Consider the following 21,574-nt stretch of genomic DNA (forward strand, 5'->3'; position numbering starts at 1 on the left):
ATGCTACCGTTACACCTAACTCCTGTCTGAGGGCACAGAGACCAGGACACCCAGGGGACGGAAAGACAGACAGGGAAAGAGGAAAAAAAAAAAAAGGACAGAAATGGCGGGAGAGAGACTGAGTGAGGTGATGGGGGAGAGCCAAGCCTCAACCTTCCTTCACAGCTGATGCACCAGATGAGCGCCCACCTGATCACCACCCCTGGGAGCGGCTGAGCAGCACACAACAGCTGGCAGCGCCCCGTTTATTACCTATAGGTTATTCCCAAACACTAGAAATTATCAGCCTTACATTGACAGGCAGTTAAAACATACTGTACAGCTCGGGGGTGTCTCAAACATGTAAATGATGAAAAGCATCCTTCTGATGGGAGAACAGAAACCACTGAAGGTATGCCGCCATCTTGAGTCAGTGGAAAGTCCCGCCGCTTTTCTGTGAGTCATATTTATATTTAGATTGGGGAGGAAGAGGAGCAACCAGGCGAATAATGCACATCACCTTACCCCGGTGGAAGCATTTGGCAGCGTGTGAGAGAGAAAGGGAATATTTGACTGCGCCTGTGGATGCATGTGATCACGCCGTCTGACCTAGAAAAACGGTTGCACCAATCAGAAGATCTGTGGCAGTTGGGCAACACACTCCCCTGTATAAATAACTTGCTGTGTGCCAGTTGCATGCATAATTACAGAGCAAAGAGGCAGAAGCATGTGCTCTAAAAATAATAAGCAATCATGCCTTTCCTCTCTCTCCTGCACATTTCTCTTGGATGTAGACTGGACACTGTATGCCCCTGTACAGCAGGTGGGGCTACAGTATCTTGGTCATCATTCAACACATTAAGCGTTTGGCTAGGATATCGGATAATTACCCCCCCTCCCTCCTGTTTACCAGGCTCTAATGTAAATGATCAGGATTTCTTACTGAGAGGATGTAACCTTATCACAGTTTTTGAGATATCACATACAGCCCAGTTGATTATATACACACAGAATGTACCAACACAGGTCATTTGTATTGTTAGGCTGAAAGATCTGTTATAAGCCTCAGAATCTTTCCCTCTTAGCCCATTTGCTTCCATTTCTGCTTGTTTCATCATGGACATACAACAAAAGGAATTTAAAAAACAACAATCTGTTTTTAAAAGGATTTACCTTAATACTGTGTGGGAATAATTATTGAAAAGCTCTCATTCTCTCTGGTGAAAGCCACATCATTACTTCATTTTAATTTGAAAACTTCCCAATCTAAAAGCAGATGGATTTAAAAGGCAAAAATGGAAGCTGAAAACAGTGTTTGTTTTTCTCAGTAGATAGCAAAGGCTCCTCGCATTCATTGTTAAGGTCCCTGTATATCTATAGTATGTCCTGGAAAGCACTATACCTACGAGTGGATGACACATACACAATAAAAACCCCAAGGTGAAGCAGCTAATGAAAAGAGGACACAGTAGGAGTGCTCCTTTCATCCCGCCAGTAATTTATCCATTTTCTCTGGTCCAGCAGTAGATACAATCTCAATAGAAGCCAGAGGGACATAATGGCTGTTTGAAACCAAAAAAAAAAAAAAAAAAAAAACAAGCTAGGATGACTATAGTTGCTTTTTACGCTAACATAACACATTTAAACATACAGCTTAAATCTCATTTGCAGGAGTGCCACCAAGTCCAGCAGTGAGGGAGGGAATCTGACTGGAGGTCAACGGGGGATGTTGGCAAGCAGAAAGGGCAGAAAACTAAAAGCCAGAAGAGGATGCCTTGACCTTTTTAGTGCTCATTTTGGAGCCAAAAGAAGAGCAACGAGGGGGGCTGGATGGAGGAAGCTCTTGCCTGCAGTTAAGTGGAAGCACCTCAGATCTTTGGCATCTCCGCCCCTTGTGCCAAAACCTCCACCTACCCCTTTCCCGCAGTCAGACAGACGTCACAGAGGACTGTAAGGCTTACAGCTGCTGACAGGTGTGGGCAGCCATCATCAGCAACGCCAGAGGCTGCCTAAGAGTCTGGCCCCCAGTTGTATTGGGGGTGTATCAGCCATCCTTCTAGGTTTCTCTGGTACAATAAATCTGATCAAAGGCTGAAAGATGATGATTTACACCATAGCTTTATCTTCACAGGGTTTTCATACAGGCGGCAGAAACGACTTTATTCCCTCACAGTCGGAGTAGCAGCAGTGACAACACCAGAATCTGACCCATTATTAGGCAATGCGTCCATCCCTGCCCTTATGTTTGCACTGAAGCTTGTGCCCTTTTGAATAATTAACAGCATGATTATCCAAGAGATTGTCAACAGCATGCTGTCTGATTAATATTATGACTCAAAGAGTCTAGTTATATCACAATAACCAAACCATAAAAGCAGCTTTTGTGGATTAGATTTCAAAATGGCTTGTGCTCAACATCCAATCCCACCACTTAGGACTTTGAGGGTGGGCTTATATTCCACACTAACCTTCTTTTTCCAACCCACAGCTTTACATATTTTCTGGTACTGTGTCATAGAAAGTACCTCAGGAAATTGAAAGTGGGTTACAAAGAGGCTCTCTCTCATTGATGCTCATTAAGGTTGGTAGACCATTCATCAAGCAGACCTGAAACTTAGAAGAGCTCTGTTTTGGGGTTTGTTTGTTTTGGGTTTTTTTTTCTCCTGATAAAAAGTTGAGTGAAAAAAAAAAAAAACTACACAGCTTTTTCATTCGAGGATTTTCTCAGCAGTTTCAGAACCACATTGAGACAAATGAGCTGGGTGCTGCAAATTGTAGTAATTTGATGCCGTGAGAAATGTCAGAACATTTCATTTCTTTTTAGGAAGCTTTCAACATAATGAAAAAGAAGTTTCAGAGTCTTCTTCCTGATTAAGAAGAACCCAAAGCTTATATCCATGTGCAGGAAGAATGGAAACCAAAGAGCAATGTGTAATAAAGAGATGTGATGGAGCAATGATGAGATGAAAACATCTAAATATTATACAAGGTCGTGATAGAAGAAGTTTCGAAAGAGCTCGAGGAAGACTTTTTTTGTTGACATGCTGTCTGTCTGTACAGTAGATCCAGCAGCTTAGATGATAGCCATTAACTTCAGCTGACCAAACACAGATGCTGTTCAGACTGTCAGTAAATTCTGTCAACTGCACTGCAGCGGCCTGAATGCACAGTGAAAGCTATTTTCCAAAGGGACTAAAAGAAAACGCACCGGCTGTAAAATGGAGGTAACAAACCAGGAGTCCTTTGAGGAAGAAGTCTGCAAAATGTCACTTCTGTTTCCAAAAAAAAAAAAAAAAACACACACACACACGCTCCGCTGGTAAAGTACAGTGAGAATGGATGGTATTTCGAGCAAGTCAGATTAAGCCCAGAAATTCCTTTTATCCGATTCAGATGCAGCTTTCAATCAGCACGATTAGTAGTTTGACCATGTATCAGCCAGAAAGATAGAGGCCTCCAACAAAGCTGACGCTCATCGTGAGGAGGCTGCAGGCTTTGTCTGTGTGAGAGAGACACCTGATAAACGCGACCAATGAACCAGAAGCAACTTGGGCTGCCAAATCAACCGCTTCCTCAAAGGCAGTATGGACATTTCCAAAGTCACACCCACTGGCCACAGACTCTGGAGAGGACGCTGCTGTTTCTGCTGAGGCTGAGCAAATATATGAACAGTTTATCCCAAAAAAAAAAAATATTCTGCCTGGAGCAGAAGGCCAAAAGGTCATGGATGAGGGCAGATATATCATCAGTATCAAGTTTATTTGTCCACTAAAACTAAAACATTTGCTCGTTGTTGAAGTGATCAAAGGTTTATTCTCCCTCGTCTTGCGTGTCTGTGCTTTAGGCTTTGTAAATAGTATCAATCCATATCCACTTTAGCAACATATGAGCCCTTTGGTTTCCCATCCCATAAATCTATAAGGAGAGATGCAGCCTGCACACTGACTTTCATCAAGGCCAATTAGCCCAACAGTTTCAGACACTCTAGATGCACTGATTCCCATTTTGGAAATACTGGGCTATATTAGGCATGGTTATTTAGCTCTGGCTTCTGTTTGGAGCATGCCTGCTTGTTCCTCAATACAGAGCATTAGCTCTAAGTGAAGGAAATGGATGTTGACAGACTACACACACACGCGCACACACAGTGTGGAATGTGGTTCTGCCATCTTGCTAAATTTCATTCTCCTTTGTGATTTGAGCTTTTTCGAGTCAGACAATCAAGGTCAAATGTACAAATATCACCTACAGCAGAACCCAGAAACTACCTCCTCCCCCCCTCACAGTCCATTCAGTTTTATCAGAAGATAGTTCATAGCTCTTTAGAACAAATCTTGAATCTTGTTTTTCTGCCTCTGGTTTCTTGTCAGGAGGAGGGCTGATAAGAACAACCATCATTACATCATTACAAGATGAGCGGTCACAACATATCCTCATCCGCACCTTCATTGAGGTGATGATGAACTCAGGACTCGCAGCTCAGTAAACAGCTGTCAATGCTAGCTTTTGGATGCTAATGCTAATCAATAGGAGGTGAAGCTTCAAGTGTTGTCTTCAAGTGCTTTCTCAGTGGGGTTGAGAGAAGAACCTGTTAGATTTCCCATCAAGGAGAACATTGCTTATGTTGATGACATGACCAAACAGGACAAAATTTTGACTAGATGTGATTAATGTACCTTAAACAGAAGGTCCCACAGACAGGCAGTCAAAGATTAAGATTCTAGACAGTTCCGAATTTCTATCAGAATAACATAATATATAAATAAGCTTTATCCATTATTAATAAATGCCGTGTTTCAAACTCCACAGGGATTTCTTTGCCGAGATTCTCTCTCTCAGGTTGTTATTCATGTGTGATTATATCTGAGTTATTTCTGGCACAATGTACAGAAGCTTTAGATATTGCACCATGTTTACTCTCCCTACAGTATACATCTGTGTGACTGACCTTTTTCAGTCGTCATCTTTTTTATTTTTCCCCTAAAGTGACCTTGAACTATAAGGAAAATCTATGGAGGGCTTAAGCACTTCCCTGCGTGGCATCAAAGATAATACTTGTACATGGTGGGACTAAATGCAGAGGACCGATGTTGTCCTCGCGTATTGATTTTGGATTATTGCATCACACGAAGATGCTCCCATGCCCTCTCCAGGTTGGCAGAATGGAATTATCTCAGGACACATTTACCGAGCCAAAGGTGATACTCAGACAGATTTTATTTCAAAGAAATGTGGAATGTGCCTGATATGTTTACATTGGTGCATAACAGCTTCCTTGGAATAACTAATTCAAAGGACAAGCGAGACAGGACAGGGAGGCTGTTAAGTGTGTGTACAGACGGTAGCCTTTGCTGCTCCTCTTTCTGTGGAACACTGAACTCCAGCCAAATAAACAACACGTCAACCCCCTGCAGACCATCAATCTCCGCTCATCCCCGAGAGTCCCATGAGCAGATAAAAAGCTAATCAAACCCTCTGCCATGTAATTCATCACTGGCTACTCATGAACACTCTATCTTCTATCCTTTCCCTTTGCCCTGTTTGGCAGCGCCTCCATTTCTCTGACATCTGAGGCATAATGGTGCTGACAAGCTAACAAATCACAAGCATCTCTCCATAGTCATTACTGGCGCCATTAAAATATTCATATTCAACCGTTGTTAAATAATTTGATGTCAAAGATTACACCCATTAGTTATTTTTATATTTATGATCTTTGAGACATTGCTGCCAAATTCACGGTTGCATTTATCATCAACTGTGTGTGCTTCTGAGCATCAGTCACTATTTCATCCAAATTCCCAGAAGCATAGTCCCTCCTCTAGTCGAGGAAGAAGTGCAGAGACAAGACAAAAAAAATATTAAATAATAAAAATCACTGGACAGAAATGCTGAAGCGGGGATGCCACTTCAGCATTTCTGTCAGCAACCTGCCGAAGTCGCCTTTTTCCTGATTCATACTGTACATTTTGTCCACCTGGAGCTTCTGGAGATTCCCTCTCAGATTACAAAATCACTGCAGAGAATAAACATTTCAACAAAGAATGGAGTTTACGACTAAAAGATAGACTGTTGAGGAGAAGTGGAAGCGCAAAATACTTGAGTCATGCCAATTAATCAACATCGGCTGATGTTCCCTCTTTATAAATACACTGAGGGTGCAATAATTGCAGCACAAAATATCAGCCGTACCTCTACCACAGAGAACAGACAAGTCTATTTTTCAAAACTAAAATGTCATAATTCTTTATATATTTGCTTATATTGATTATTTCACTCAGCCTGAAGAGACCAGAATTTGTGTCTACTAAACTGAAATAGAATACCCAGAGCTGGAAAATAAATCTGGACGAGTCAAAACTTGTATCTAAGAACAGTTTTTTTCCTTTTATGCAGTAAGTGAATTGTAGGAAAGATGCACATCTGAATATGCAACCTCGAAAGACCCTCAGCTCCATTTGGATGCAATTCACACAACAAATCTGTTTTAATCTTCAGAAAAATGTAAGGAAAGAAAATAAAGAGGGGCAAAGGTGGACTTAATGAAAGTGAAGTGAAGACTGCAAAGCCTGGATACAATATTTCCACAATTTGATGATGGAGAAATCATTATCATTGATGTGGGTGCAGGGCATGCTGAGGATAAAAGGGGGCCCAGTCCATTATTACAGTTGCAGTTATTGAAGGTTGCCACTACAACAGTGGTGCAATCCCATTATTGCAACTGAATGAATTACGGATATGCCATGCATTCAAATTGATAGGGCAAAAGGTGGGTGTTGCCAGTGAATCACTCTGATTTTGAATTTATGCCTAATGAATACGTGACAAACCTCGGTTTCTAACCTTAGTGGAGACTGTAAAAAGAGAATGGGGGGGGAATCATTTTATGGTGAATTAAAGGAAGACGGGGCATTTTATGTTTTGGCCACCACAGAGTTTTGCCTGATGCGGCGGCATTTCACGGTGTGTTGTCTTTGCTCAATTTACAAATCCTCAGACTCTCCGAGCTTGTCGTCAGCTCCGGAAAAGCTCCCGATCTTCTGTTTTGTTTTTTTTTTGGGGGGGGGGGCTTTTCTGACTGTCATCGGGAGATGTTATGGAAATACTACACGGGAATTCATTTAAAAAGGAACAAAGAGCATATTTTACTGATCAGCCCCCTTTTTGTCGCTTTAGTGCATTCTGCTTTGGAAATCTAATTAATTTTCAAAGAGCAGCGTGTCATTTTATTGAAAGGTGTAATTCATCCTTTGCTGTTTGAGCAAGTCACATTAATCTACATGGACCAGCTTCCTGACTACCCTTTGAAAGTACACCCTTAGCAACTGTTTATTTATGGTTAAACAAAAGTACACAGAAAATGATAATGGGCTCACTTTTATGCACGTACATTTAATTTATTGTTTTTCTGTTCATTGTTCAATGATGCAAAATTTAATCAGTGGCCTTGTTGTCCTGTCAGGAGTGCTGGCTGGAGCTACCCTCTCATAGTGCGGTAATCATACATGAATTTTGTCTCTGGTTCACCGGCTTTTCTTCACTCTGCTGATATCGTCACAGTTGGAAAAAAAAAAAAAGAAAGGAACGAAGGGCAGTGTGAGGGCCATTTTTCTCCAGGGGGATACTCTTCAAACATATGGCACTGAAATTCATCCAGTGGCTGTCTGCCTCTCTGTGACAACATGGAAATTTTGACATTTCTATGGCTTTAGAATTCAGCATTGGGCTGTGGAGCTTGGTGACCAGTCCTCCATGGAGAGAAAATATGGAGAACGCATTTGTTCTATAAATATATCGGCATGGCCACAACTACTACGTTATTTTCACTTTATAATTGAGATTTATTCCATGGCCTGAGGGTTGTTTAATAATTAACATTTTTATGTGGGTGTCAAGCTGGTTTAAGGAAATCAACCATTTAAGAAAAAGAAAAAAAAAAGAAAAAAAAAAAAAAAAACCACACAGGACATTCACTTTTAAGGTGTGGAACGAGGCCGATCCACATGTATGACGCTCAATAATAAAAATGGTTTAGCTGAATGTACATTCGACAACGACAAAATGATTTTCACCATGCTCTTACTGACAGAAGTGAAATACAAGAAGCCTTTAATGTTTCACCTGCAAAATCAAAAAGATGCAAACACAAAAAAGGACCTTGAAGATGGTGACACAAATTACTCAGTCTTGGTATGACATGATGGCTAATGAAGGCTCCATTAAAACAGCTGGAACAGGCTGATCACACAGAAATTTTAAGTTGAAATTATTAAAATATTGGCATGATCATGAAAAGATTATGATGATTGTAAAGTGAGACTGTTGTCAGACAATTAATCATCTGTGTATTCATTACAGGCCCTTTCAACATGCATGTTCTGAGCATCCTAACATTAAAAACCAAGATCAAACTACTTTGAAATAAACTTAGCATCACACAGAGACCCAAAAACATTCATCAATTGAAGTCCTTTTGCTTCCATCATTTAAACAACGCCCCGCCTTTGATCTGATTGCAATTTCCCTCTTCGGCGTAAAACTTTCTGGTCCTTTCATCTGAGCCGTGGCTGAATGAGGAACGCTGTCTGGAAACAGGTGTTCTGGTCGTTTGATCTCAGCCCGCCGTGGTCCGGCAGGTTTGGGAACACGAAGCAATCGTGACCCCATTCTGGCGGCGCTCTACACACTCAATACCCTCTCCTCCCACCTTTTCTGATGAGGCAGCCAGGTACCCAAAATACATGCAGCTGTGTTGAATAAAACATCTGACAGAGTGACTCCCTGACTGATGGTGGGACAGAAGGAGCCACCCCAGGGATAGAGAAGTTCTGAATTAACAGTATCAGTAAAGACTGATCTAATAATTTCAATCATCCAACTAATTATGCCAGTTTTCAGTAAACGCTGCCCTCTAGCGGTGAGCATGGATCAGAAAACCTTCCATTATGAGAAAATGCTCTTTTTCAAACCAATAGGTCCCTCTTGGCTGCATAATGGTCCTCCGCTTATTTATTAGAAATTTCCCTTAATTTATGTTTTGCCTCATGTATAAATTGTCAGTATATAGTATATATGGTATATCAACGCCTGTTCCTTGCTGAGCTGATCCTGATATCATCTTGAGGCTGTTTATCCCTATTAATATCAAGCGCATCACGTCATGAGCAAACAACAAACCACAGACTCGCTACACAAACACACCTCCTCCCAGTGACAGACGGCATCTCCAAGCCTGCAGAGATCGGCTTCAAAGCAAGTGAGAAAGCAGTGCACTTCCTGTGAGGCTGAAATAGAACAAAACACAGCTACACATGGAGAAACTGAGCATCAAGATATTTTTATCAACAGGCAAAGGAGTCAGTCTGATCCACATGCTGGCACGCCACCAAGACCCAGGACCCGGCGTATTTAGCTACATATTGATTCGACATTTAAAAGACTAGTTCACCGGCTATATCAGATTAAAGGAGATGCTGCCCAAGAGCGACACCAAAGCCAGTTTTACAATACAATTACAGGTAGAACTGTCTTTGGGAAATGTGAAGGATTTGAAAATCTGGCTCATGTTTATTTTATACGTCTTGTTTGTTAACGTAGGTCTTGCCTGTGCTGCCGTCAAGGAGCTTGAAATGACACCTCTGCGGCGTGCCATCAAGCTCATCAAATAAAAATCAGTGAAAGGTTTGTGAAACCTATGACACATAACGCAATCACTGAGCCTTCACTGGGCAATTTTAAAAGACAAATTAATGAAATTGCACTCTGGAGCTCTTTTTTTCTCTTCTGGCTGTAAACACATTAATTTGGAGTGCGTCCTGCAAATTCAGTGAATCAGGCACTGCCCTGTGGCTGTGCGTTTCCCACCCAGTCTCTTTATGTGTGTGCCCAGTGCACGGATTAGACAGAGACTGATAGACAGAAGAGGTTAAAAAAAAAAAAAAAAAGTAGGTGGACAGAAGATAAACAGAGACAGCCAGTGACCCCAAAGATTGAGATGGAGTTGTGAGTCACTGACTGTTTACTGTACACAGATACCGACACAGAGGACACAGAGGGACAATATCATTTACCGGCAAATGTCTGAGATACAACGGTCAATCAGAAACTGGTGATTTGCAGTGAGGATGTCAGACAAGAGGACACATCTCTCCAGAGAGGGTAAATTCTCTTAGGAGCAAAGCAAACAACTTCACACAGTCACACATGAAATGCCAACACAAGGTGGGATTGTGCGCACACAAAAGTGTAACAGCCCTACAGACCAGGTTTTGGGGATTTTAAGCTTCCCAACATAAGATTCTCTGAGAATCGGGGCTGAATTGCTGATTAAAGTACACTATCTAAATTTTTCATCATCAACAATGAACTGAGGCCTATTAAAAAAAAAGGGAAAGGGTCTTTGGAAGTAGTGTCAATGCCACTCCTCCTGAATCTGCTTTGTAATCCGACCCCTAGTTGAAATGAAAACACGTGTTTGTGGTTCAATGAATGGTTCGCATTGATTCAAAGACAAGGACACAGGGAAGTAACGAGTTCACAGCGGGAGCAGAGATATTTCTCTGTGCTCACGCTTACCAGGGTGGGTCATCCAAAGTGGGAGGATGCGCTTCGGAGTTATCGATTGAAGCTTCTCATAATTTGTGAGCAGGTCCACAGGTGCTGCAGGGATGAGCAGGCGAGGAAGTCTGATGTTCTGACATTGAAGCTGTCGCTGCACAGGTTTACCGCCCTTTACAGCCGAGCTGGATATTTTTTTTATGACTGCTACGAAAAAGCAACATATCCCTGCTCTTTGGTCGCACCTCTATCTAAAGAAAAAGGCAGCTTGTAAATAGCAGTCTTCTTCTCTTCAAACTTCAAACTGTACACTTAACTAATAATTAGGCTGAAGCTTGATTTGGCTTTTTCACAGTGCAACATTAAAATCTAATGCGGTCCACTAATTACAAGGTTGGTGGTTCAATCCTCCTGTAGACATGTCAAAGTGTCCAAAGTGCCCTTGATGCATCATCAGCCTGTGCGGCTTCTCCTGTAAAGCACTTTGAGCTGTGAACAAGACTGAAAAGATGCAGAGCATTTATCATTTACACATCCCAGAGAATGACGATGATCTGTGATCGAAATCAAAGGGATAAATTCTCCTTTTGTTCGACCACCACAACAATCTAAAAGCTGCAGATATTTTCACACTTCTCATGGTAACATAAAAGAGCTCTAAAATATTGATTTGAGTTGTATGGTGAAGCGGAATTCAGTCTCTCACACAGACCAGCCTGTTGTGGTCGAACTGGCCTTTGGATGGAGCAGAAGAAATGGATCATCAACAGGATTCATAAAGTTTCTGTCCCTGACGACATGGCCAATTTTGTGCAGTTACCAGAAAACATTAACCGCTCAGACAGACAAACCCAGATTCTCATATTTCAAAAGGATTCATGACACATCCTGAAAGTTACTTTCGACTAACATGGCTGGCAGCAGCACAACAAAATAGCAAAGGCCTCAGCACACTGCACAACAGAACCATTTTTTATTTTAACGATGATGGCAGAGCTTTTGCCATAGAAAATATTTATTGGCAGGATGAGGATGTGTTATCGGCTGTAATTTGAGAAGTAAAAGTACACACATTAATAAGTTCTGAACCATTTGCACTTTTTTTTTTAATCATGAATCTATTTTTACAACATTTATACGATAATTTTGATATTTTTCCTACATTTTCACCACAACCACATTTCCTCACCAAAACTGTGAAGAATGAAACAATTCATACGTGCAATACATGAATGCATTTGAATGAAATTTGACTTTGAGTATTCAAAGTGACTTTTTTTTTTTTTTTTTTTTTCCCCAAGTGATCCGGGTTGAATTATATTCAGTCAGGGTACTTCTGGATTATCTACTCCACATCTGGGGGAGAGGAGAAAAAAAAAAAAAAAAAAGAAAAAAAAACTTCACTGATTCAACTTTTAATTGGAGTACTTGTCGTTAATGACTTACACAGTTTGTTTTGCAATGTACAATGCATGCATAATCCACATTTATAAGTGGTTGTCTCTTCATTAACAACATTTGAGAAATGAATGTGAGGAAATCCGTCATTATCGCTGTTCGCAATCACCAAACCCTGTGGCGGTTGCAAACTCATAATCTCAGGCAATTTGCATTTGCAATTAGTGTAAGCTTCAAGGAAAGGATGTGATTGACAGGGCTGAAATGTTTTGCCAAGTTGGTCTGACTGAACCCAATTTAGAGAGTAACCATCACTGACTTTATAGGAAGTGTTGTGTTCATTTGAGATACTGCAGCAGATAAAGGCCAATAACACTGTTTGACAGCTTGACCTCCTGGCCTTCACTGAAGTGAATATGTTCTAGACAGAAATTGTTCACCATCCCTGTATTTCTGTGGCACACTCCTTCCAATTTTCTGTTGTAAACAAATACCCAACTTGACAGTTCATCATTTGTCTGCCACCAGGTCCATTTTATTGGACAGTTTTAGAGATTTTGCCACCATGGTACAAAACAACAAGAAAAGCATTGATAGAATTTATTTTCTGAGGAACAACCGACAGAAACGGGAACCATTCCTCTTCTGCCATCAGCTCTAATCTTCCTTTCTTTCTAAATTTCTCCTGGACCTTCCTGCCCAAGGTTACTCATCTGGCTGTAGAGTCTAAATCAATGGCAAGAGCACAGCTGAGGGTTGAAGGCTTGCACTGAATTCTGTCATGCATGTGGGACGTGATGGGACCACCACGTTTCATTACAAATTCAAGGCCAATCTGTTTCCAGCAAGGGAAAGGAGGATGTCAAGGTAATGAGTTAATTTGGGAGATAAGGAACAGCAAATGCAATCTCTGAAATTTCACCACCAGCAAAATGGCTCTTCAAGCCTCAAACCCATCCAATCAAGGATAAGGGAAGAAGAAAGTCACTCATTATCATGATAGTTTTAGCTCTGGATTCTCTACAGGGCTGTAAATACAGGCAATCATCCTCTCAAAATATGGTAAAGCATACCCTGAGGCATTATTGTAAAGATGCTATTAAACCCTCTGGTGTGAATAGCAGAGTGGGATTGCCTCAAATGCTTCATCTTAAGCAGCAAAGTGCAAGAGTCAAACAGCTTAAGAGAGCACAATAATTTCTGCCACTATCGCAGACCCCAGACTACTCAGTACGCCAGCATTATATCAAATTTAAGGAGATGCATAGTTATTATCCCCAAGTGGGCCGGGTTGGCACCATGGTGCTGTGGTAATGAGTGTTTTTTCGTCTGACTGGGTGGACATGTTTTGGAAGAAAGGCCTCTGTGTGCCCCCCCAAGAAGCTCAGATCTGAGGATCTGAGGTGTGAAGCTATATGCCTTCACATTTGCATTATCCTTCACGGGAATCCCAAACAAAGCAGACTATTCCATTTTTCCGAGATGAAAGGGGGGTTGGGAGGTGGATCGGTAAACGAGAGGTGAGGCCACATGCTGTTTCTTTTGCTGGTCGTGCTATTATTGCAGCAATTGACTCTGGCTGTGCTGGTTGGCAGTTTCCTCGAGTGAAAGCATTCCTGTAGCGGAGGGTGTAATGCTAGGCAAAGTCTCCCGTCCGCCTGTTAAAAAAAAAAAAAGCAAGGGGGTGGAGGATCGCTTCAAGAAGGGAGCAGGGACGGCAACGTTAAGTAACGAGAGCAGCTTATGAAGATAAGCTACACAATTCTCACAGAATGGTGTACAGCGCTGGCACGTGTCAGCTATAGTACAGTGCTAACGGGTGAGGACAAGCACGTGGGAGGCGGCTGGCTGGCATGACAACCTACAGCAGGCAGGAGACTTGGTTGCCATGGCAACGTACAAGGATGTTTGTATCGCAGGCAAATCTCGGCGGTTGGCAGCGGAGGGGCACTCATCCTGTTCCACTAACAGTAGCGGAGACTCGTCGGGGCCAGAGACGAGGAAGAGAGAAAGAAAAAAAAAAAAAAAAAAAGGCAGGATGAAATGGAGGAATGCCTTTATCTCATCACTTGGCATTCCCTCCCAATCCCTTCTCTACTACAGGGCTGGGAGGAGTGGGGTGGGGGGGCGGTGAGTGGGGGGGGGGGGGGGTCCTGTCCAGCTGGGAATAAGAAATTCACCAGTTCAGCAGCTAATGAACCGTCTTGTTTTGCTGCATTAGAGAAGAGAACGAAACCATCTTCATTTTGGGTCATTTGAAGACATTAAGGCTGGATTATGTCTGTGCATTTATTCTGCTGAATCCATCCACAGTGAATTTATGCAAGTGAGTGATGGCCTTGATTGGTAGCAAGACAATTCAGCAACGTGCTTCACTCTCACTCTATTTTGTCAAATATTGCACTCTCAGACACTCACACACACACAGTAAAAGAGGGAGGGGGGTCAAAAAGAAAGAGGCAATGAAACTATTCACACTTCCGAGCACAAGCTGAAATTATTCATTTTAAATCCACCAAGGTCATTTGTGACACAGCCTGGGTGGTGCAGGGTGACAATGATTTTAATTGGTTTTGTTTTGTTTTTTTTTTTTGGTGTTGTCCCATCTTGCCACTGTATCTTGCACACAGTGCTGGGTGTCGTGTTGCTTTATGACTCATGCATCCTCCGAGGGCGCCCCAAAGCAGCGAGCAAACTGTAGCAGAGCCAGTCGGCAACTTACTTAGATACAGTTTGTTCCGCTTCCCCATTCTCATGCTGAGGACACTGACAGTGAGTCCAGAGAACTGGGAGTTTATACAATCTGTAAGGAACACAATTATCTTTTTCTTAGATACAGCTCAGCGTGATGCTGGAGTAGCAAATGTGTCACTTTGTGCAAACAGTCGCTTTTGCCTGGATTTCATTTGTGTTCGACATGACCCCCCCCCCACTCTCAAAAAAAAAAAAAAAAAAAAAAAAAAAAACCCATGCGGTATTACTCTAAACTCCTGAATGGCAAACTCAGAAATGGACACGTCATTTGAATTCAAGGCTCATCTCTGTGCTGACACTGAAACTGTCAATATAGAGTGGCTGAATCAACATCGGACCGGAGGGGAATGCCTCAAAATGTTCATGAAAAAGAAAAAGATAATGCCATAATGTAGAAGAGTTTGGGTTTTTACTGACCTAAAGCTTTGAGTGATGTGCCCTTGTCATCAGCACCGTGAACAGGTGTATCATGGGATTTCTCTTTAGTACGGGGTGGATGCTAAGCACAGAATTTTTTTTTTTTTTTTTTTTTAAAGGCTTTATTGCAATCATGAAATATTGAAAATGTAGTCCAGGGCCTTTTTAAAAAAAAAAAAAAAAAAAAAAAAAAAAAAAAAAAGTGTGTGTGCCCTTCAGCAATAATTCATCTAGTCTTTCACTGGGAAAAGGGTGTGCTTCACCTACTATGTAGAGGTGAGGCTGGGGGCTCAGGGGACAGACATGGAGTTCACAGGGCAAAGCGTGAGTCCCTAAGCTGCACCACACACCCAGATGGTATAAATCTCTAATAACTTCCCACAAAGCACCTTCAGGCAGCAGCAGGAGAAATGCTACAGGTAGCTGATGCATTTTGCCAGAGCTAAGTATGATTCAGGATATTAAAAAATTGTAGGAGGGCAAAAGCAATTTCCTCCAAAAGGGGATTTTAAAATTACAGCTCTAAGTCTGGAAGTAAGTTTGGCCGTAAAATAATTTTCTCATTCTTACCTATCACAACTAAACACTCCCCCCACCCGTCGTTATACATGTGCCCAAGTCTGTCAATGAAAATCTCTTTGACAGTCATGAAAAAGCCATGAAATAAAACTTCCTTTAAACATGCATTGTAGAAATTTTCCTTAAGAAAAATGTGAATGAAGTCATTGTAACATTAAATCACTTCCCTTCAGTCCAGTCCATTTTATATCAGCTTTTGTATTTGCAAACCAAGACTGATCCAGCACAGAAACTGTATTTTTTCTTAACCCCCCCCCCCAGGCTCCATTACATATTGTTCAAGCTTTGTTGAAGATCCTTTCGAGCAGACTGCGATTTAACAGCAATTGTTTTGACTGTGTTGGAGCCGACAAATAGAAATTTAAAAGCAGTCCTATGCAGCTGGAAGAATGAGTTTCTGCCGAACAACGCTTAAACTGTGTTTTTATTTGTGCAGTAGAGTTGAAGTTTTGTTGCATTGTGAGGAAAGAACACACACTCCGCTTAATTCAGTTGTTTTACACCATGTGATATTGTAGTATGTAGTAAAATGCAGTGAAATCTGCAGCAGAAAAACAGGCCCATCATTCATATTCTTGCACAGAATAAAAAATTTTTTGCGTCCGCCCTTATCAAGTACAGTGCTATAAAAATCTACCTACGTTGTGTTTCCGTGTTAATGGGATGTGTATGTGTGTGCATCAGTGAGCAGGTGGGTAGCTTGATCATGTAATCTGAGTCTTATCTCGATGGGTCTACAGAGATCAAGTAGTCCTGAGTTCTATACACCCTGTCGAACACACAGATTCAGATCAGGACTTAGACCAAGCTAATTAACCTATCAGAGCCGGGCCTTCAAGACGATGTTGATACCTTCACAGTTCACAGAGTCTTGTGTGGTCTTTGCAAAACAATACTCTGATTAACTTATGATTTAGATAACATTTTCTGACTCAGTCTTTTGAACTTCATCACCATGGTGATTTCATTTTGCTTGTTTGGGGCTGCAGCTCTGAAGGGAGTGGGACTAGGCTTCATCGTGAAGTAAATTCTAACAAAAATGATCAGTACGCCTGAAACTGTCGGAGTCCAGGATGAGAATGACATGCTCCAGCAGCCAGGAAATCAATTTGGGTAAATTATTCTGTTTTTGCTATTTTCCTTTGGAAAGGTGGAGATATTTACAAGGCATATGAAAAAAAAGGGCTCATGTCCATTCTGAGGCATGGTTCATTTGCTAGACAACATTGTAGATCGTCTCGCTAACAGGCAGCATTCAATAATTCCATTTCCATTAAGAAAATAAACAGCAAATAGAAAACTGGGCAGTCCTGTTTATTAGAAGAAATCAAAGCACGGTCAAAATGTATTTAACTGATTTCATTCTGAATGAAGCACTTGGGGAGTGCCATGTTAAATCTTGTGTCATTAGCTTGCCTTTCACATAAAAAAATGGCTGCTCTTCTTACCGTTTGAGCTAGATCAGGTTGATCCAAGGCCAGTTGGACAATACATGAGCCTGATAATGTAAATTAGAGTAAGTGCTATATTTATTTTGAGTGCCCAATCACTCGATTGTGTGTACTAGTGCTGTAGCACAGTGATGTTGCCTGGACTGAACTGTAATTAACAAATCAATAAACAGAAAATGACCTAAATTTTTTTTTTTAGCTGAGCTGCTTAAAAATTATGCTGCTGTAATCCACTACAAAACTATTCCTCATTGTATTTATTTATTCAACCAATGGCAATGATACAAATGAGCAGGACAACCAGTCCTGACTGCCCATCTCCACCAGCACAGGCTGCTCTATGTGATGAGGAGCCAAAACCAAACAGCCACCCAAGGCCATGCCATAAATCACAGATTCTATCTATCCCATGTCCCAGAACCTCTTCTCTTCTAATAAACTGATCATAAATTAGAGGCTTCTGCTAAATGCAAATTAATCATGGCAGATAGTCTTATCCAGAAGGCCTTTGGCTTTTTGGGAACCTAGCCCTGCTTGGACACCAGGTAAGCAACTTTGGATAAATAGCTCTTTTAATTAAAAACCTGACAAAGCACAACAACTTTGGCGGCAGCTGAGTGCCCACTTGATTAGTTTGAGAGTCACACATACATCTGCCCCCCCCAGCATGGTGTAAAAAAAACAACAGCTTCATTTGCTGATGAAAATCGGGTAATGATGTGCCGAGAGTTCAAAATACAAACACCAAAACACCAGGCTGACGAATATATTCAGTCAAGCTTCCCTGAAACACAACAACACGAACACACCCTCCAGGTGTTTCCAAAAAAAAAAAAAAAGAAAGCTTTTGCCAGCCAACAGTCCACACAGACTTCATCAGCTCCAGCGCAGCCTGAGCCTGTCTGATTCAGTTAGTGCTTATGAAATGGAGCATCTGCAGAAGCTCCCAGAGAGTATGTAAACATAAGCTCTGCCCTGGGAAATGAGCTGAGGGGTCATTTAGATTTGGGTGCGTGGAGCATGGAAGGCTGCCTCACTTTCGTCCTCCATCACCTGTTAACAGTTTGACACGTGAGTGCTTCCTGGTTAATGTATTCCAAGTGCTCGAGTGAGCAGCAACACCTGAGCAACCCACCTACCTGCCCACCCCTCCCCGCCTTTCCACTCCCGCTGTATTGGCTGATCCTGCCTCCCGAGATATTAGGTAATCCTGGAGCAGGCGAGAGGTGATAGGCCGCCTCGTCTTTTAACAACGCCTTATTTGTCAAGCAGAGCAGCGCTACAATCGCTGCGGCCATGCTTGACATGTTTGCTGAGAGCTGGGAGCCATCCACTGCATGTGCCCAGTGCAGGAGCCAATCGGTGCTTTATCAGTGAACCTGTGCAAAGTGATAAGCCTCCTTTAGAGCGAGGCGGGGGGGGGGGGGGGGGGGGGGGGGGGCGGGTTACCAACAATGAGAAGAAGAGCAGAGATACTGAGTAACATATGGAACTTTAGTTGCATCGGCTCACTGTATAGACTCCTAAGCCCAAACGATTGCGCCTATCAGCAGGAATTCATTAGCACTAGTCAGCCTCTATAATAGTTTATCAGCACATGTACAGTAAAGAACAAAAGCATGAAAGAGAAAAGTCGCAGACAGTGAGGGATGTCTTGTTCCCCTTTCAAACGGCATTACAGCTCATTTCCAGATCAATAGCGTGCCTCTTTCCTCCCTGCCCAAGATAAACCCATCATAATTGAAGGATGGAGGAGAGTGGAGAGGAAAAAAAAAAAAAGAGAGAGAGAGACATGGCACCACAGCCTGCCCATTTTATCTGATGGAGAGTGGTGAACAAACAGAGGGATTAGCTTCCATGGGATGAAAGCAGCTCCTCGTCTTCCGTCTCTTTTCCCCTCCCCTTGTCTCTCTGTCCACCCACACCGTGGTCTCCCCTCGCAACCGTGAGAGGCACGCTCTATATGTTGCAACCGATCTGCTGTCGCCAGCTGCACTCCACCCAGTCCCTACATCAGTTTCCCAGCAATCAGGCAAGCACACAAAAAGCCCTCAGGTGCACATGGCAATGAGAGGCACAGCACAAATGGGCGCCAAAAACAGTGCCACAGAGATGGATAAGGAGTTGTAGCCAAGTGTAGTTCTCCTGTGGCAGCCTCAAAACCCACCCTTCCTGATTTTGTCACCTAGACACCAGCGCATCAACACACATGCACTCTAGCCACTAAAACACACAATTGCAAAGCAACAGGAGATACCTGATTTATTTCTTTTTAACTTCTGGGTGGTCCAAAGAGGAAACGTGCACCCTTACCTGGCAACAGCAGCACACCTTCAGCTCCAAACCCGCTCGCCCTGCCGAGGAGGCGCACTCATCTGGAGTAGGAGAAAGCAGTGGGAACACAGAGTGTGCGCGTGCGTGTTTGTGCGTGTGTGTGTGTGTGTGCGCGAGTGTGAGACTGGCAGGGAAAAAGAGAGAAAGGGAGGGAGAGAGGGAGAAAGTAAGAGGTGGAGCCTGGTTGAGAGGAGAGAGAGAGAGAAAGAGGGCTGGATGATGACTCTGTCTGCCGTCTATATAGCCAGTCGTGAGGGAGCAGCTTGAATGGCGCTAGATCATCTCCTTTTCAAACACATGTAGCGGATGAACCTCGTACAAGACTAGGAGAAAGAAGCCCAGGGGCAGAGAACAGCAGGAGGAAGAGGTGTGAGAGAGATACCCAACACCAGCATCGTCACGCAGCAATTCCTAGGAATCCCTCCAGTAAGAGGGGCACTGCATCACTGAGTCCTTAGCTGTGATTGGCTGGGTAGTGGGGAGACGCCAAGGATGGTGGGCAACGCTGTGTAACCTAAGATGACCCTTTCAGCACATATTAACATGCTCTCCCTCTGCGCCTCTCAGCCCTTCAAAGCACCCGTCACCTTCAAGGGCACTTGGGGAAAAAAGAAATCCCGTCCCGTTGGATCCTGGGGACCTTGGGAGCATGTCTTTGTGTGAGGGAGTGTGCGTGCACTCTCGTGCCTGCTCTTGCACTTGAACAAACACAAAAACTCACATGCATGCACGCACTCACACAACATCCATCAAGAACTTGCCCGTGAAGGGAAGATGATTTCCCCAGAGAAAGGCTGAGCCTGTCAATAGAAAAGCCACACAAACACCTGCAAGGACAATCTTTCATTACAGAAATTGAATATGTGACCAAAAGCCAATGAAAAAGGTTATAGTGTGTATATACAGCAAACCCCTCTTTTTCAAGGTCTCCGTTGAGCATAACTTATATTGTCACCTCTCTTATTTTGAAATTCTCTGAAATAAAACCCAAATTGAGCCTCAGCTGCACATCTGTGCTGATTTATCTAATTATCTTATAATGAACATTCATATTACTTATAATAAACAATCTTCTCAGTGATTAAATATTTTCCTCTTACATTTAAAATAAATGATCATTAAATTACTTTCTTAGTAAAATGGTTCAAAGTCAAACCATTTGAGACTTATAAGCATAGGAAGCGGTTGATAACTCAATTTCTAATTGCCTCAGGTAGCAGATGAGGTTTTTTTTACTGGGTGCACTACATGAATAAAAGCGGGTGCCTGCTGCATTCAAAAGGTCAGACAGGAGCCCAGGCAGAAAAATAAAAAGAGCTCTCTGGCTTTCCCGGAAAATGTGAGGTGAGGAGTTGCTCAGGACGAACTTTAAGGATGCTTATAGACATCACATTGTAACTAGAGTTGGTTGCTCATAAACCCAAGCTGATCTTTGTCTTTTTTGTCCAAGCATGTCCAATTCTTTTCTGTTGTATGAGTTTAAAAAGTGTTTGTCTGTACAGTGTCAGCTCAGATTGTCAACAGCGGATAAATGGATCGATGGAAGTGCAAATGATTTATGATGGGTTCACTTGCTAGAATTGTGTTATTTTATGATATGCAACAGCTAGATTGTGGTATTCTATTCATGAACATTAACAACATATGCACTCACGACACACTGTTGAAGAAACTCGCTGATAGCTTAGGGTCAAAATATCATCTAAGTGCATCTGTTATAAAAGCATCCCACAATGCTGCAAAAGCGAGGCTGATCTGTCAAACGCTGAGTACAACTTTTTAGACATTATCTGAACTCTTCACCTAGCCGCCTGCTCTATGGCTTTATTGTCGTGTCATTGTTTTTGCATAGTCTGGGAAAACAAAGAAAGCCTGTCTGTTTGCACTGCTGAGTCACTTACTGTAGCACCCTGGGGTGATCTCTTTATTCAGCACTTAAAGGTCACCCTCCCCTCAGCACAGCTTTAGTTTTTACTGTAAGAATGTAAGAGAAGGAATTGCTAACTTTTTTAAACATTTATCATCAATGATGTGAAGACATTTTAGTGCAGCTGAAGTGTAGACTAAGTCATCACCACACATTTGCTGACGAAGCTCATGTG

At 42.4% G+C, this 21,574-nt stretch overlaps 1 protein-coding gene across 2 annotated transcripts in view; it reads right to left on the reverse strand.

Moving 5' to 3' along the window:
• syt1a (synaptotagmin Ia) overlaps nucleotides 1-19,507 on the reverse strand; it is a 123,217-nt gene extending 103,710 nt beyond the window's left edge. For both annotated transcript variants that reach the window (XM_029495665.1, XM_029495662.1), the window contains exon 1: nucleotides 19,452-19,507. The gene's annotated coding sequence lies outside the window, so the exon portion shown is untranslated. The remainder of the gene's footprint in view (nucleotides 1-19,451) is intronic.
• Nucleotides 19,508-21,574: the final 2,067 nt, after the last annotated feature.

This window comes from Echeneis naucrates, chromosome 23 (genome assembly GCF_900963305.1).
Source record: "Echeneis naucrates chromosome 23, fEcheNa1.1, whole genome shotgun sequence".
Taxonomy (NCBI): Eukaryota; Metazoa; Chordata; class Actinopteri; order Carangiformes; family Echeneidae; genus Echeneis; species Echeneis naucrates.